The sequence below is a fragment of the Lampetra planeri genome, chromosome 14 (assembly GCF_965212315.1).
Source record: "Lampetra planeri chromosome 14, kcLamPlan1.2.h2, whole genome shotgun sequence".
Classification (NCBI taxonomy): domain Eukaryota; kingdom Metazoa; phylum Chordata; class Hyperoartia; order Petromyzontiformes; family Petromyzontidae; genus Lampetra; species Lampetra planeri.
The window spans coordinates 13167564-13182768 of record NC_136120.1 but is presented as its reverse complement, the minus strand read 5'-3'; positions in this window follow the sequence as shown (position 1 = coordinate 13182768).

The following is a 15205-nucleotide window of genomic DNA, read 5'->3' as shown; positions in this document are numbered from 1 at the left end:
TCCCCTCTCATCTCACTATACTCCCCTCCACACACTCTCCTACCCCTCCCCTCTAATCTCACTCTACTCCCCTCCACCTACTCTCCTACCTCTCCCCTCTCATCTCACTCTACTCCCCTCCACACACTCTCCTACCTCTCCCCTATCATCTTCCTCTACTCCCCTCCACGCACTCTCCTACCTCTCCCATCTCATCTCACTCTACTCCCCTCCACACACTTTACTACCTCTCCCATCTCATCTCACTCTACTCCCCTCCACCTACTCTCCTACTTCTCCCCTCTCATCTCACTCTACTCCCCTCCACGAACTCTCCTACCTCTCCCCTTTCATCTCACTCTACTCCCCTTCACGCACTCTCCTACCTCTCCCCTCTCATCTCACTATACTCCCCTCCACGCACTCTCCTACCTCTCTCCTCTCATCTCACTCCACTCCCCTCCACGCACTATCCTACCTCTCATCTCACTCCACTCCCCTCCACGCACTATCCTACCTCTCCCTTCTCATCTCACGCAACTCCCTTCATGCAGCAGTGGATTGACCACAACCGAACCCTACGCTTTTTGACTTCTTTCCGCATTCGCCCGCGAACACGGCGAGAGAGATGAGACGCCGAGAACGGAGATCGGAACAAGCAAATCGAAGGCAATAGGGAGATTTTCGTCGGAGTACAGTACAATACTTTTGCGTAAGTGTGCAAGGAACCCGATAGCGCCGATGGGGGAGCGTGGGGGGGGACACAGGCGGCTTTTGTCGTTTCAAAAGAGGCACGGAAAGAGAAAGAGAAAAAACATGAAATGATCCGTTTCCACCAGGCTCATTACGGGGGACGGTGGCGCGGAGCTCGCGCGCCGATGAATGACGACGTTCGGTAATGAGAAGAAAGACCGGGGGGGGGAAGGAGAGGAGAGAAAATATTCGGAGGCCACTAACGTGACCTCGTTCCTCCTGCCACCCCCCCCGCCCCCCTCGTCCACCCCCCCCGCCCCCCGCGCTCAGCTCAACCTCGGGACATCTGAGGATTCTCACGGAACAATCGCGCGCTCTGTTGCGAGCAAAGGTTCCCCTCACAGCACCGCACCCCCCCCCCCCCCGTTTGCGCAGGGATGGCGACTCGTGTTCGGGCACTCGCATCGAACGGCGAGAATGTAAACAGGGAGGCGTTGGGGGGGCGGTGTGGGGGGGGGGCAACGTTTTAGTGGCGGGATGAATCCAGGTGGGGGTCAGGGGGGGGGCATGCGTGCAATGCCACCACAATGAAGATTGTATAAAGTCGGCTCGCTCGCCACTCTGGAATTTGCTCCGTCCCCCCCCCCACCCACCGTCCCTTCACAAAGACGGAGAGGGATCTTGTAAATTATACTTCTAATTTTAAAAAATGTCCTTCCCCCACACCTTGTTGTTCTGGTGATGCTGGTTGTTGTAATTACCGGCGACACGTCACGATACCCCAATTGTAAATGTCGTGGCTTTAACTCTCCAACACACCGGTGTGCTGAACTTGTAACGAATGGGGCATATTATTCGTTACGTGACAAACCTTACTTAAATTTCGGTTTAAAGCTTTCGTGACTGCAGGGATTCATATTCTTGGTTCTTTCGGTAAAGTCACGTAGAAGGGAAACAATAAAATAACAAAAATATAAAACAATAAAATTCTCACGACGTTTCGACTGCAACACAATCAATCGTCATCACGTGTGAAAACCACAGCAATAATTGTTTGTATTGTTTCCCTTCTACGTGACTTTACCGAAAAAAACAAGAATATAAACCTTTCTTAGTTGGCTGTGTCGGGTGGTGGCTTGGTTTAATGACGTATTTATTTCACGCAACCTCACCCACAAACCTCTATTGTGGATTGCTGTTGCCAACCGTAAGAGACGCACAACAGTTATTATTCCACGTAACAAGGACCATCACGGATCAAACAAAGCTAACATTAAACCCCCGCCAATATTCTCTGGGTCTTTCGGTAAAGTCACGTAGATAGGTTCAAAGAAAATAACAAAATACTACGACGTTTCGATCGCAGCACAAGCGGTCGTCATCAGGAAAAGCGGGGTTAGCTTCTCAAGGCAAACTGTTTATGAAGGCTTTAAATGTGCGTAGCCCAAATGTCAGCAGCCAATGTGAATGTAAGTCGTGGGCAGCGACTGCGGCGGTGCTGGCTTTTCCACCAATCAAAGGGCTGCCAGGTAGAAATTAGCATGTCACTGGAAGATCGCCCATCAGCAACCTCGAGGATGGCGCGCGAGGTAGCTGTGTTAGTTTGAGAAAATTAATCTGTTAATTAAAAAAAAATCAGAGAGCCGAAAATAACAACTAACATCGGAAGGTGGTAGGATGGGAACATCACAGCCAGTTTTGACTTGATTTGGTAAGTAACGTCCTTCCAATGACTGCTCAGTTTGTACCCAGCTTCGCGGTTGAAATTGTGTCTGTGTCTATATATATGGATGGCTTCATGAACGAATCTTTGTTGATAACCAGTGGGCTTGCAAAGCACCTTCGTCTTAGAGAAATCAATTGCGTGTGAGCCCACCGCATTAAAACAATGATCACAGCCACGGCCGAGCTATTGGTCCTACCGTGTTTCAGATCTGCCTTGTGTTCACGAACACGGTCCGAGACATGTCGCTTAGTTTCCCCAGTGTAACTACTGCCGCAGACACAGCTTAGTTTGTAGACACCGGGGTATTGCATGTCAGGGATCACATCCTTCACAATTTCAACATATTTAGCATGTGACCTCTCGAACGTGACCCCTTTTAGTGACAGATTCCAGACAGAAAAAAAAATTGTCGTGAAGTTGCGTTTTGGCTGATTTGGTATTTGGGAACAAACTTGGACTGACGAATGGACGTGCGGGTGAAACTATGCGTGCCCCTGGGGACGAGCAAGGCAGACAGATGAGAAAGAGAGAGGGGTTGGGGTTAGGGGGCAGCTCTAGTTCGGGCCAGTGGCGGTGTCTGCTCCGGAGAGGAGGCAGAGAAAGCCGCTTGCAAATAAATTACCTCCTAATTTTATGGGCCCCTCGGGGGGGTAGAGGGCAGTGCTGATTTGTTGGGGTCGTTAAAGAGGAATGGCTGAGGGGCTCCTTGCTCTGCAACTGTCAGGCCACGACCGAGACATTGACCAAGGCGAATGCCCGAGAATTTATTTGTGTTTGCCGACATTTGGCCTCAAGTACAACAACGCGCGCATGTGTGCGCGCGCGTGCGCCTTGGTTGGGTTTCCAAAATCATAAAACGTCTATTTGGATATGCCTAGAGTGTATACACACACGCACGCGCGCGCGCGCGTGTAAACGAGTGTTTACATATAGGAGGAAACCGGAGGGCAAGGGCACAACCTACACGTGCGAGGGGGCAACACCCTATCCCAAACTGATTGAGTCCACACTTTGCCTACTCCTGGCGAGCCAGGGCTTGGCGCTTCCACGACGCCCACGGGGAAGGGAGTTTCACGCCATCTGTGTGTGATCCACCAACCATCGCTAGCATGCCACGTGGCCACCACCACCGTAGCACGTGGTCAACCAAACCCTAACGGCAGCGAACAAAGACAACAACCCCCCCCCTCTCCGTGTAGCCTTAACAGACTGTAGGTGCAAGTGCTGTTAGCGAGTAGCACCTATGAAGGCCGGAACGGCACACGAGGGGGGTGGGTGGCCAGCCCCACGCTCGACCACTTTTATCTCCCAAATAGCGACGTTTACACACCGCACCAGGCGCTCAGTTGAGGTTGAGTCGACCTATGGGAGGCCCAGGCCCGGATCAGATAATCGTCACTGATGTAGACCGTGAGCGCCAATCGAACTCGGGTGGCTGAGTTTGGTAGCGCAGCGCCGCTAACCACTACACCACCGCTCCCCACGGGGTTTGTCCATCGGAGCCCGAGCCCCCCCAAAAGTGCCGAGTTGTTACACTCAAGCAAGTTCACAATGGCTCTTTTCTACCATTAGCCCCCCCCTACCCGCCCCCCCACCCCCACCTTGCAGCCCCCCCCCCCCCCCGAGGCAGTCTCTGTATGTGGAGGTAAACGAAAATGTCACTTTAATTCATCGCGCGCCGGTTCACGCGTAACACCGCGCGCGCGAGTGGCATCTGCACAATTTCGAAGGGAGGGCCGAGGACGCGTTCCGTGACGGTGAAACGAGAGAGGCCGCGTTGCTCGCCTTCAACCCCCCCCACCACCAACCAAATAAATGAAGTGAGAGGGGAAACGCGAGTGGAGTTTTGTCACGCGGTGTGCGTGGGGCAGTGGTTAGCGCACTGCGCTGTCTGTGTATCTGCATGGGTATGTGTGTCTGTGTGTCTGCATGGGTAAGTGTGTCTGTGTGTCTGCATGGGTAAGTGTGTCTGTGTGTCTGCATGGGTAAGTGTGTCTGTGTGTCTGCATGGGTATGTGTGTCTGTGTGTTTGCATGGCTAAGTGTGTCTGTGTGTCTGCATAGGTAAGTGTGTCTGTGTGTCTGCATGGGTAAGTGTGTCTGTGTGTCTGCATAAGTAAGTGTGTCTGTGTGTCTGCATGGGTATGTGTGTCTGTGTGTCTGCATGGGTAAGTGTGTCTGTGTGTCTGCATGGGTAAGTGTGTCTGTGTGTCTGCATGGGTAAGTGTGTCTGTGTGTCTGCATGGGTAAGTGTGTCTGTGTGTCTGCATGGGTAAGTGTGTCTGTGTGTCTGCATAGGTAAGTGTGTCTGTGTGTCTGCATGAGTATGTGTGTCTGTGTGTTTGCATGGCTAAGTGTGTCTGTGTGTCTGCATAGGTAAGTGTGTCTGTGTGTCTGCATGGGTTAGTGTATCTGTGTGTCTGCATGGGTAAGTGTGTCTGTGTGTCTGCATGGGTAAGTGTGTCTGTGTGTCTGCATAGGTAAGTGTGTCTGTGTGTCTGCATGAGTATGTGTGTCTGTGTGTTTGCATGGCTAAGTGTGTCTGTGTGTCTGCATAGGTAAGTGTGTCTGTGTGTCTGCATGGGTTAGTGTGTCTGTGTGTCTGCATGGGTAAGTGTGTCTGTGTGTCTGCATGGGTAAGTGTGTCTGTGTGTCTGCATAGGTAAGTGTGTCTGTGTGTCTGCATGAGTATGTGTGTCTGTGTGTTTGCATGGCTAAGTGTGTCTGTGTGTCTGCATAGGTAAGTGTGTCTGTGTGTCTGCATGGGTAAGTGTGTCTGTGTGTCTGCATGAGTATGTGTGTCTGTGTGTCGGTGTGAGTGAGAGAGAGATCTCGCAATGTCTGTATGCGTGTGTGCGTGTGTGCGTGTGTGCGTGTGCATGCGGGGAGCGGTAGTGTAGCGGTTAGCGCGCTGCACTACGACTCGTCGATTCACGCTCACGACCAACACCAGTTATGATCACCTTAATAGGTCCTGAACCTCCACTAGGTCGACTCAGCCTCAATTGAGGAACCGAGTGCGGTGTGTAAACGTCGCCACTAGGGAGACAAAGGCGACCGGACGTGGTGCTGGCCACTCACGCCTCGTGTGCCGTTCCGGCCTTCAAAGGTGCTTCTCGCACTTGCCCCAACACTCTGTGAAAGGCTACACGGGGGATCTTTGTCTGGTTTGGTTGAGCGGTGGCGCAGTCCTAAGCGCTCCGTGCTACGAGTTCGATTACCCTCGCTCTTGACCAACACCACTGGCGAATATTCTAACGGGGCCCTGGGCCTGCGCTAGGTCGACTCAGCCTTAAATGAGTACCCTGGCACCGCCGTCGAGTGCTGACCTCAGAACTGAGGAGACAAAGGCGACCGGGCATGGTGGTGAAAGTGGTGGTGATGGTGGTGGTAGTGATGGTGGTGATGGTGGTGGTGATGGCGGTGATGGTGGTGATGGTGGTGGTGATGGTGGTGGTGATGGGGGTGATGGTGGTGATGGGGGTGATGATGGTGATGGTGGTGGAGGTGTTGGCCACTCCAACCGCCACGCGCGTGCCATGCCGACCTTCATCACAGTCGGCGCTACTCGCTATTACGGGGGAGAAGAAAAGTGTGGGGTGTGGGGGGGATCTTTGTCCTTTGTGTTATAGTGCGGCGCGTGTGTGCGCCTGTGGAATGCTGCGTCGTGTTCCGCTGTTTACCCACAGCGCCCCCCCCCCCCATCGTGGTGCGGCGTTAATGAGTTGAGACCGACAAGTTCCCTCTCCCTCCCCCTGGGGGGCTGGGAGGGAAGTGGGGGGGGGGGCACAAGGAGACGCTTGAACCCTGACGGACCCCTGGAGCAATCCTCGCCCTGCGTTTGATCGTTGCCTGCGTCTCCCGCACGGCCCCACTGCATATCCCGGCCGCGCAAACCTTGGGACCGAGGAGGCAAATGTGGCTGCGATTTACTCGCGGGCAGCGAATTCTGCGAGAGCTTTACCATCCGAGTTCTCTACTCCCCCCTCTCCTCTCTACCTCCTCTACTCTACCCCCCCCCCCCCTGCTTCACCACCCCCCCGCCAACGAAATGTCAATTATCCGATGTTGCGGATAAAGCCGGAATTTAATGCCATTTCCATGAATTAGTGCCCAATTAGCGTGTAATTGTTAATGGCCTTGCGGTTGTTTTGGGCAGCGCCACAGGGAGGGTGATCGTCGGGTCTCCGCGGGTCCTCCCTCGGGGCTACTGCGGCTACAGAGGCGCGCGCGCGCGCACTCCGACTTAGCAACGATTCCCTCCCCGGGTTGAATGAACACCACGCAGCCTCCCACCTGCCCCCCACCACAATTTATGCCCTGGGGCGGGGGGCGGTCGCGTGCTGCCCAAGTCACCCCTGGGGTTCGTTCTTAGAGAGCTGCCCCGGCTGCCCCTGGGGGCTCGTTGTCATTGGTGTGGTTGTGGGGCCCGGTTTGATAGGTTGCCAGGTCGCCTCGGGCTATGCCGCAGTGCTGCTCTCTCGGCTCGCCACTGCTTCACTCAGTGCTGTGGGTGCTGTTTCATTCGAGATGTAAAAGTGCATCGCTCGCAGTGGCTTAGTAATGTAACCCCCTGCCCGCCCCCCCCCCCCAGAGTGGTTTCACAAATGAATTTTGCTCCTGGTGGGTGCACGATTGTCGTCTCGGTGTGCACGCGTGTTGGGTTTGTTTGTTTGTTTCATCAGTAGGTAGGGGGCGCGGGGAGTTAGCGGTAGTGTCGTGGGTAGCGCTCGGCCACCCGAGTCTGATTGCCACTCCCGGTCAAAAACAGTGGCGAAGACTTTATTCGAAACGGTCCTGGGCCTCTCCTAGGTCAACTCAGCCTTAAATGAGTACCTAATGCAATGGGGAAAAACATTAGCATTGGAGATACAAAGGCGGCCGGGCGTGGTGTGGGCCACCCACCAGCACTCGTGTGCCGAGCCGGCTTTTATTGGTGCTCACTAACAGCACTTGCCCCAACGGTCGTGTCAGGCTATACGGGGGGTCTTTGTCTTTATTTCATCATCATCGTTATCGTCGCTCAGCCATGGTCAAATCCACTGCTGAATAAAGGCCTCCCGCGAACAGTCGCCACGAGTTAATCTCACCGCTCCATCTCCGCGGGTGACGTCGTCTCGGCCACGTTGGGTATTGCAGTTTCCACGCTTCCATGACGGGGCCCAGTCCATTCTGCAACACAACAGACTTTTTGTTAAACTTCTCTCCCACGTGCTGCAGCCATTTTTTTTTTACCCAGGTGGTACCTATTTTGTCCACCCTCCCCCCCCCCCCAAGAAATGACGACGACGACGATGATGATGATTGTTTGGCGAGGGGAAAACGCCCCGTTTGACAGTGCTCTCAAGGGCCGCCGTGTTGAATTCCACCCGCGAATTCGCCACCTCGGCGCTCGAGTCGCGCCCACACAATCGGCGGTTGTGCCTCGAAGTTTCCTGCCTTCGAACGCGGCCACCCAGGGGGAGGGGGGCTATGGGGGGGGGGGGGGCTATGGGGTGGGGGGGGAGCTGGAGAGGGGGGAGAGAGGCAAATTGCCCCCGGCCTCACGCAAAATAGGGACCCACAATGAGGCTGCTTTGTCGACAACGTTGCAGTTGTAACGAACAACACAACAACTAAACACATTTGTCAACAACACTGTGGCATTAAAAGGGATAGAAAAATAGGCGACGTTTTGGCCCTCCTTCACTACACGTGAAGGAGGGACATTTCCCAAAAAGGGTTTTCGTCTCCAACACTACTGGCGGGCTGAAGGAGTAACTCATTGGCATGTTCTGTACACGTGACAGACCTCGCTACGTTTTGGCTGCGTCGGGTGGATGTGGTCTAACGACACGTTTACACTTGTGCGCTCTAATCCAAACCACGTTATGACGAATACTGTTGGTCGCGAAAGCCTCCGTGTTAAATCTACACCGGTGAGTTCACGAACAATCCTCAACCGAATTCAGAACATTTAGAGTGTATTTGTTTAAGCTACTATTATGGCTATTGGGCGGCAGGGTGGCGCAGTGGTCATGCCCGTATCTCAGCCAGGATGGCCTGGGTTCAATACCCGACTCGAGCGCCTTTCTGTGCGGAGTTTGTATATTTTGCCCCCTGTTCTGCATGGGCTACTTCTGGATTCTCAAGTTTCCTCCCTGCGCTAATCCCCCCTCCCCCACCCCCTCCCATACAATGCAACCGACATTGCCAAAATATCCCGATGATAAAACATAACATCGCCAATCACACAATCTGGCTTACACACGCAACAACAGCAGCAGCAGCAACATCGCCCCTTACTGCAAAAACAAACTCGGCAGGACCCTCCTGAGGACAAAAAAAAATACAGAGTCGAGACTGACTGTAGACTTTCGCAGGTAAAACAATAACAGACATTAAAGCTGCCATCTTAAATGGCAACTTAACGCAGAAAAAGACCCGCAGGAAGATTTATTGCGAATCTCCCGCAGGGCTTGGTTGCATGGAGGCGTTGTGGGTCACAGCACACGGTTGGGGCTCCTGGGATGCGTGGGTCCGAGCGGGCCTCGCTGAGTGAACCCGTTGCAAGATTTACGTCTGGACGCTTTAGTCTCTCCCAGATGGACCACCCAGCAACCCCGGGGTTAAGAGGTCACCGAAGCCCCCCTAACCCAGCCACTGTGCTTCTGTCTGTCTCGTGTGTGTGTGTGGCTGTCTGTATGACTTTTAATTAGTAATTTCCTCTCTGTCTGTCTGTCAATGTATGTGTCTGTCTGACTGTTTCAGTTAATTACAGTCTACCTGTTTCTCTGACTGTCTGTATGCGTATACGTCTGTCTGTCTGTCTAACTGTCTCAGTGATGTATCGTCTGTCTGTATCTACGACACAGACAGACAGTTTCTTCCCACGTGTAAACCCTCCACAATAGGCTGAAAACATCTAAATACAGAGAGGACCGCAGAGCTTTGCAAATTGTCGGCACGGGCTCACGGAGTGGCTGTTGCTGCCTTTCCCGCTCGTCTGTGGTTCCTCCTCCGCCTGGCGCCTCCGAGTCGTCCTCTGTGTCTCTCCCCGAGAGTGAGGACTCCAGTCCTGTACGTACGCATCAAATGTTGAACTTCTTTCGCACCGTACGCAGCAAAACCAGGCTAATCGGATGCGCGTGGGGGAAGGGCTACAAAATAAACACAAGAAAGCAGTTTTGAAGAAGTGAGTTTGTCAATCTAGATGATGATTTAAAAAGTGCATAGCTCCAGTGGCTTCCTAAAATCGGAAGGAAGAGCTTTCCAGACGGCTGCACGTGGGTGCCGCGGTACAAGTCGACATCTGAGATAGAGGACGAATGGACGGCGATGCAGAGTTCAACAATGCAGCGCAAAATTCTCATTCAACGTCACTACAAAAACAGAACATCCCGCAAATTGCCACGGTGTTTAAACATTGCTGTTAGTGAAGATAAAAAAAACTCCATTGGCTACGTACGGTGCGAAAGAAGTCCAACAACATACATACAATGTAAAACAGCTCTTTCTGTTTCACCAGGTAAGGCCCACTGAGCTACGTAGCTCTTCATCATAAACGACCTGGCCACAAATGATAGCTCAACGAAGTGGCGTATCATCACGTGGAATTGTACAGCAGTCAAAGAATTGTACTTAGTACGCATAGCAACGTAGACTGTTGATCCACTGCTGGATGAAGGCCTCCCCATGGTGCGTCAGTCATGGGGCTATATGACCATACTTCACCAGGCTGGCCAGTGGGCTTCGGTGAAGCGGGGCTTAGCTCAGAACCGGTTCAGACATCACTCGCCACTGATGTTAGGGGCCGTACATAAATGACGTCACGCGATTTTGGGCGATTTTTGACCCCCCCCCCACCTCGTCACACGGCGTCAAAAAAAGTCAGACCCCCCCCTTCAAATATGACGTCACAAAGCTCTGCACCCCTCTCCCCCAAATAAAACATGCTTCAAATCGCTTTAAACTATTGTCATTGTAGTGCGTATTTGATGTGGCGCTGCACTCTGATGTTGTAGGAGAAACATTTATTATAAAGTATATTTAATTAAGTAGAACGTGTTGTCTATATTCATTTAAAGTTGCGCATTTTGATGTCACGTCACATTTCTCAACCCCCCCCCCCTCGTCACACATCGTCACAAATGTCTGACCACCCCGCCCCCAGGTGCGTGACGTCATTTATGGACAGCCCCTTAGCCGTAGTGGGGGAAACATACTCAGTGTGCTAACCACTGTACCACCACTCCGCCAAGCAACTAATAAGTTATTCCAAATTAAACTTCCTATTGCAGGACCCCGTTACGAACGGGTCTTGAAACTGAGTGTGGCTCTCACGGGTAAATAAAGCGCATCGTTATTATTATTATTGCCTTATGAGCTAACATTTATTTTCAATTCTTGGCAAAAGGCCATTCTTTCCTCAATAAACCAATGATGTATGTACTTCATCGACTGTAGGGTGTAGTTTGCAACACACTGTGGACCAGGGGTTGCCACCTTCTCCACTGTAGACCGAACTAGTGCAGTCAGTATCCTTCAATAGAAGTTGAACATAGCAGCGCCGATTATCAGATCTCGGTACGAACACTGATGCCGATTCCTAGACTGCCCGAGTTAATCCCGGAGCGATGGTTAACCCCGCTGTGGGTAAATCTGTTCCAAAAAAATTCTAGACATATTTTTTAATTTCTAAAAAAAAAGTGGGCAGATGTGCCCCCGCGGCCGTCTGGAACGCTCTTCCTTCCGATATTAGGAAGCCAATTGAGCCTATGCACTTTTAAATAAACGACTTTGAAAACTTGTTTCTATCGCACTGCTTTTTGTCTTTGGCTTGCTGTCCTTCCCCCGCACCTCCGATTAGCACGGTTGGCTATGTACGGTGCCAAATAAGTTCAACTTGGACACACGCATGCTTCCAATGTGAGCTTCAATGGACTTGCAGAGGTAAAGGGGTGTAGGGACTTCCCGCCCACCCCATGGATTGTAGGGGGATTCGTTGCGGGCGACGATAGATGTTGGCCGAGGCAACTCCGGCAAGGCTACACCAACCAGCCAGTCCCCGTGCCCATGCCGCCTCCGCTGGTGCAGAGGAATTCACATCTGGAAGGCGTCCATGAGCCAAGGCCACGGACGCGGAGTAACGCAAGGGGCACGCCGTGTTTGGGAGATTTGATCGACGTCCGTTAGAGTGTGGAGATCTCGTTCGTGCCCCCTGTACCCCTCTGCCCTGCACTCTCACTCACACTCTCCACCCTCTTACACACTCACTCGCCCCTCAAACTCTCCGCACTCTCTACACGCTCTCCTCAGGCTCCCTACTACTCTCCCCACCCTCGACACACACACACTCTCCATCATCTCCCCGGCAGCCCCCTCCCTTCACCCCACTCTTTCCTGAACTCCTCACCTTACTCTCCCATGCACCCCCTGCACTCTGCAGACACTCTCCCCTGTGTTTCCCACTCTCCCCTCGACTGTGCACAGCCGACACCGTATCCCCCACTCTCCCCCCCCCCCGCCGCCTCATGCGCTCTCCACAGTACAGACACTCTCCGCACACTCGCCCTACATATGCATTCCAATGCGCTCTCCAAAGCCTCTGATACACTACCCGCACGCTTGACTCTCACGCCCCCCCCCCCTTACTCTCTGCATTCACTCCCTACACTCGCCCGACTCTCCGCTCTGTATTATTTGCACTCCTCCGGAGTCCCTGAATACAAATCTCTGCACTCTCCGCTCCCTTCCAATTCACTGTCCTGCAATTCCCAATGATCTTTCCCGCACTGCCCTCACACCATCCGAGGCTATTCCACATTCTCTCCGTGCACTCTCCACACGCACACACACAATACACTCACCGCCTTCTCGAAGTCTCCCTTGCTCCCCCTCCTCCCCCACTCTCTCCACACTCTCCCCATGCACCCTCCAGCCAATTTCTAAGCACCACACGCACACACACATTCGCCAAACCAACGCGGCTGCATTATATATTTGTAAATGGTGCAATGATGCCTTTGCAATATTATTAATTCCACATTGGTATCCAAGCATGCATATATAATAGTGCTATAATTGTGTTGTTTTTTATATGAAAGTTTTATTCAGCCTCAAGTGTCGTATTTGGTACATTCATTATTTATTACGTTATAGCCAATTTCCTGTTTTTTGCAATTCATGCAAACAAAAACGCATTGTTAAACAAATTAAAGACTCGCATGGCTGGCCAGCCACGGCTCCCCACATCTCCCTTACACTAAAACTAAACTCTTTTTTATTTTACCAGGTTAGGCCCACTGAGCTATGAATCCACGCAACCACGGGGAGAGAAAACACGAATATGCAGCTGCGGGCGTCAGCGTCGGGATCGAACCCACGACCTCACGTATACCAGGTGAGGTAGTTAACATCTCCTAGCCACCGTGAACACGAGTCCACGCATTCAATCATTGATTAAACATCAAGACCTTTTTCTTCTTGGTTCTTTCGGTAAAGTCACGTAGAAGGGAAATAATAAAATAATAAAAATAAAACATAATAAAATAATTCTCACGACGTTTCGGCCACAACGCAAGCAGCCGTCCTCAGGTGAAGAAGACCTTTCTTCATCATCATCAGCAGCAGCAGCAGCCATGATCTATCAACTGCTGGATGAAGGCCTTTACCAAGCCGTCGCCATCTCTCGCACGGTCCTACGAGACGACACTCCATCCAGCCCCTGCACACACACACACACGAGGCGTCATTCCATCGCTCCCTCTCCACAACGCACGACAAACCTCGGCCGCGTTTTGTTTTTTCGCCCACTGTGGCCTGCCCGCTCCCTTATTAGCCTCGACCGCGGGCGACCGTTGGCCAAGCAGACGCGAAACGGATTCCAGTGAAGGTTGGCTAACGAGACAGGCTTTTTGGCGAGCCACAGCGAGTGTCTTGCGAGTTTGACGGCGCGAGAGTGGCCGCTTCTCGATCGTTGCATTCCTCGGGCATAATTCGGTTAGCGCTCGAGGCTCCAACAAAAAACAGCTGTCCATGGACGTGCGTAAAATTAACGCAACAACAATAAACAAATGTATATTAATTTATAACAATAATTAATTGGGGATCGGTCGTTCTGCGTCGGAACGCTGTGGTACTGTTGAAAGCAATAAAAATAAAAAGGTAAAGGTGCAGCCCTGCACTTGCTTGCTCACGTCACTGCTGGTGGAGGAGTACCACTAGGGGGAGCTCGAGAGAGGCCCTCGAGAGAAGGTTATTTTTTGTGCCAATATGTACAGGCCGGATATTTGGAAGCGATGTGAGTCACCCACACCTTACCCCACCATACGCGACTCGCCGATCGAATAACTGTGGCTTATCCATGAAGCGGTGGCAGGGGGTGGTGGGTGGGTGAGGGGGGAGAGTGGGAGATGGCGGTAATTTAAGAAACTTGCACCATTGTTTCAACCAACGCCGCTGAGATTTAAACCGGGGTCCTCTGTGTCGCAATCCCGGCGTGGTGACCACGACATCGGCGGCAGCGAGCAGCAGCCCAAAGCCAACCAGAAGCGCCCGTGTAGGAGAGAAACCACGGACAAAAAGTAAAACGAAACTAATTCGAGACAACATTTAATCGGAGTTGAATTTACGAATGTTTACGTTCGAGCTTCCCCGTGTTCTACACTCTGATGCGACTCGACAAGGAAAAAAATAACTGCTGCCCGAGCAACGCCTGGAACGCATTATGGTTTTTAAAAAAAAATGTGGCCTCATTCCGCTAAATTACTCGGCACGGCGATGCGAGGAGCTGGTTGTGCGGTGGTGGCTGCCACTGCACGACCCATGCCGGAGACCGGCGGTGTTTCCTTTCAGTGCCATTATCTCAGACGAGCTTGGGATCACAAAAGGGCCCTTTGAATCTGGCTGATTTTCAGCTCCATCTCAAATAGTCCGTGAAAGCCACCCCCTCCCCAATCGCTACCCTCCCCCCCCCTCATCTCACCATCTCACTCCCCCCACCACCCACTCACTCGCAAAGAAAACAACACAAAATGAAATCACAGCATGCAGGCTGGCATGGAATGCTCGGCGGCGTTTCCACGGGCTCATCGCTTTGCCCAGATCTGTGCCAGGAGAACCGAACGCGTCTAGAGGCCCCGATGATGTGTCTTGACGTGTCATGCGTCATTATGTTCAAGCGCTAGAGGTGAGCGGTGTAGTTAGTTCACGTGACAGGCGCTACGCTTTGTCGATTATCGCATTGCAGCGTCGCAAGAAGTGGCGGCGGCGGTGGTTTGGGGAGGACTTCATCCAGCTGTGGATTGACCATAGCCGAGGATGATGACGAAAGGTAAAGGTGCGGTCCTGCAATGTTTTGCTCACACCACGTGCTGCTGAAAGGGTCTCATCTGGGGGGGGGGGCTCTACCGAGCCCCTTTAGAGTGGTATGTGGTCGACTCTTTCACGCTTGCAAGACGTCTGGGAAAAGTTCTGCAAGCAGGACCCCACACTTCACTCCACCAGACACGTCCTGCTGTTCGACTTCACTGCGGAGTGCCCATTTCTACTGCTGGGTGGACATAATTGTGGCTGGGTAGGGATTGAGAACGTTTCTAATTGTTTAAACCGCCACGCCGGAGGGATTGAGTCGAGCCAGACATCTCTGCACTGCAAGTCCAATGCGCTCATAATGACCACCGACGGTAGCATTGCCGATTGTGATTTAGGCGTGAATGTGGCTCATTTAATAATTCCTTACTCGTACCGCGCCCACCATTCGCTCGTGACTCAGAGGCGCGAGGAGGAATCACAGACGGGCAGGGAGGCCGCAGCCACGCGACGATGA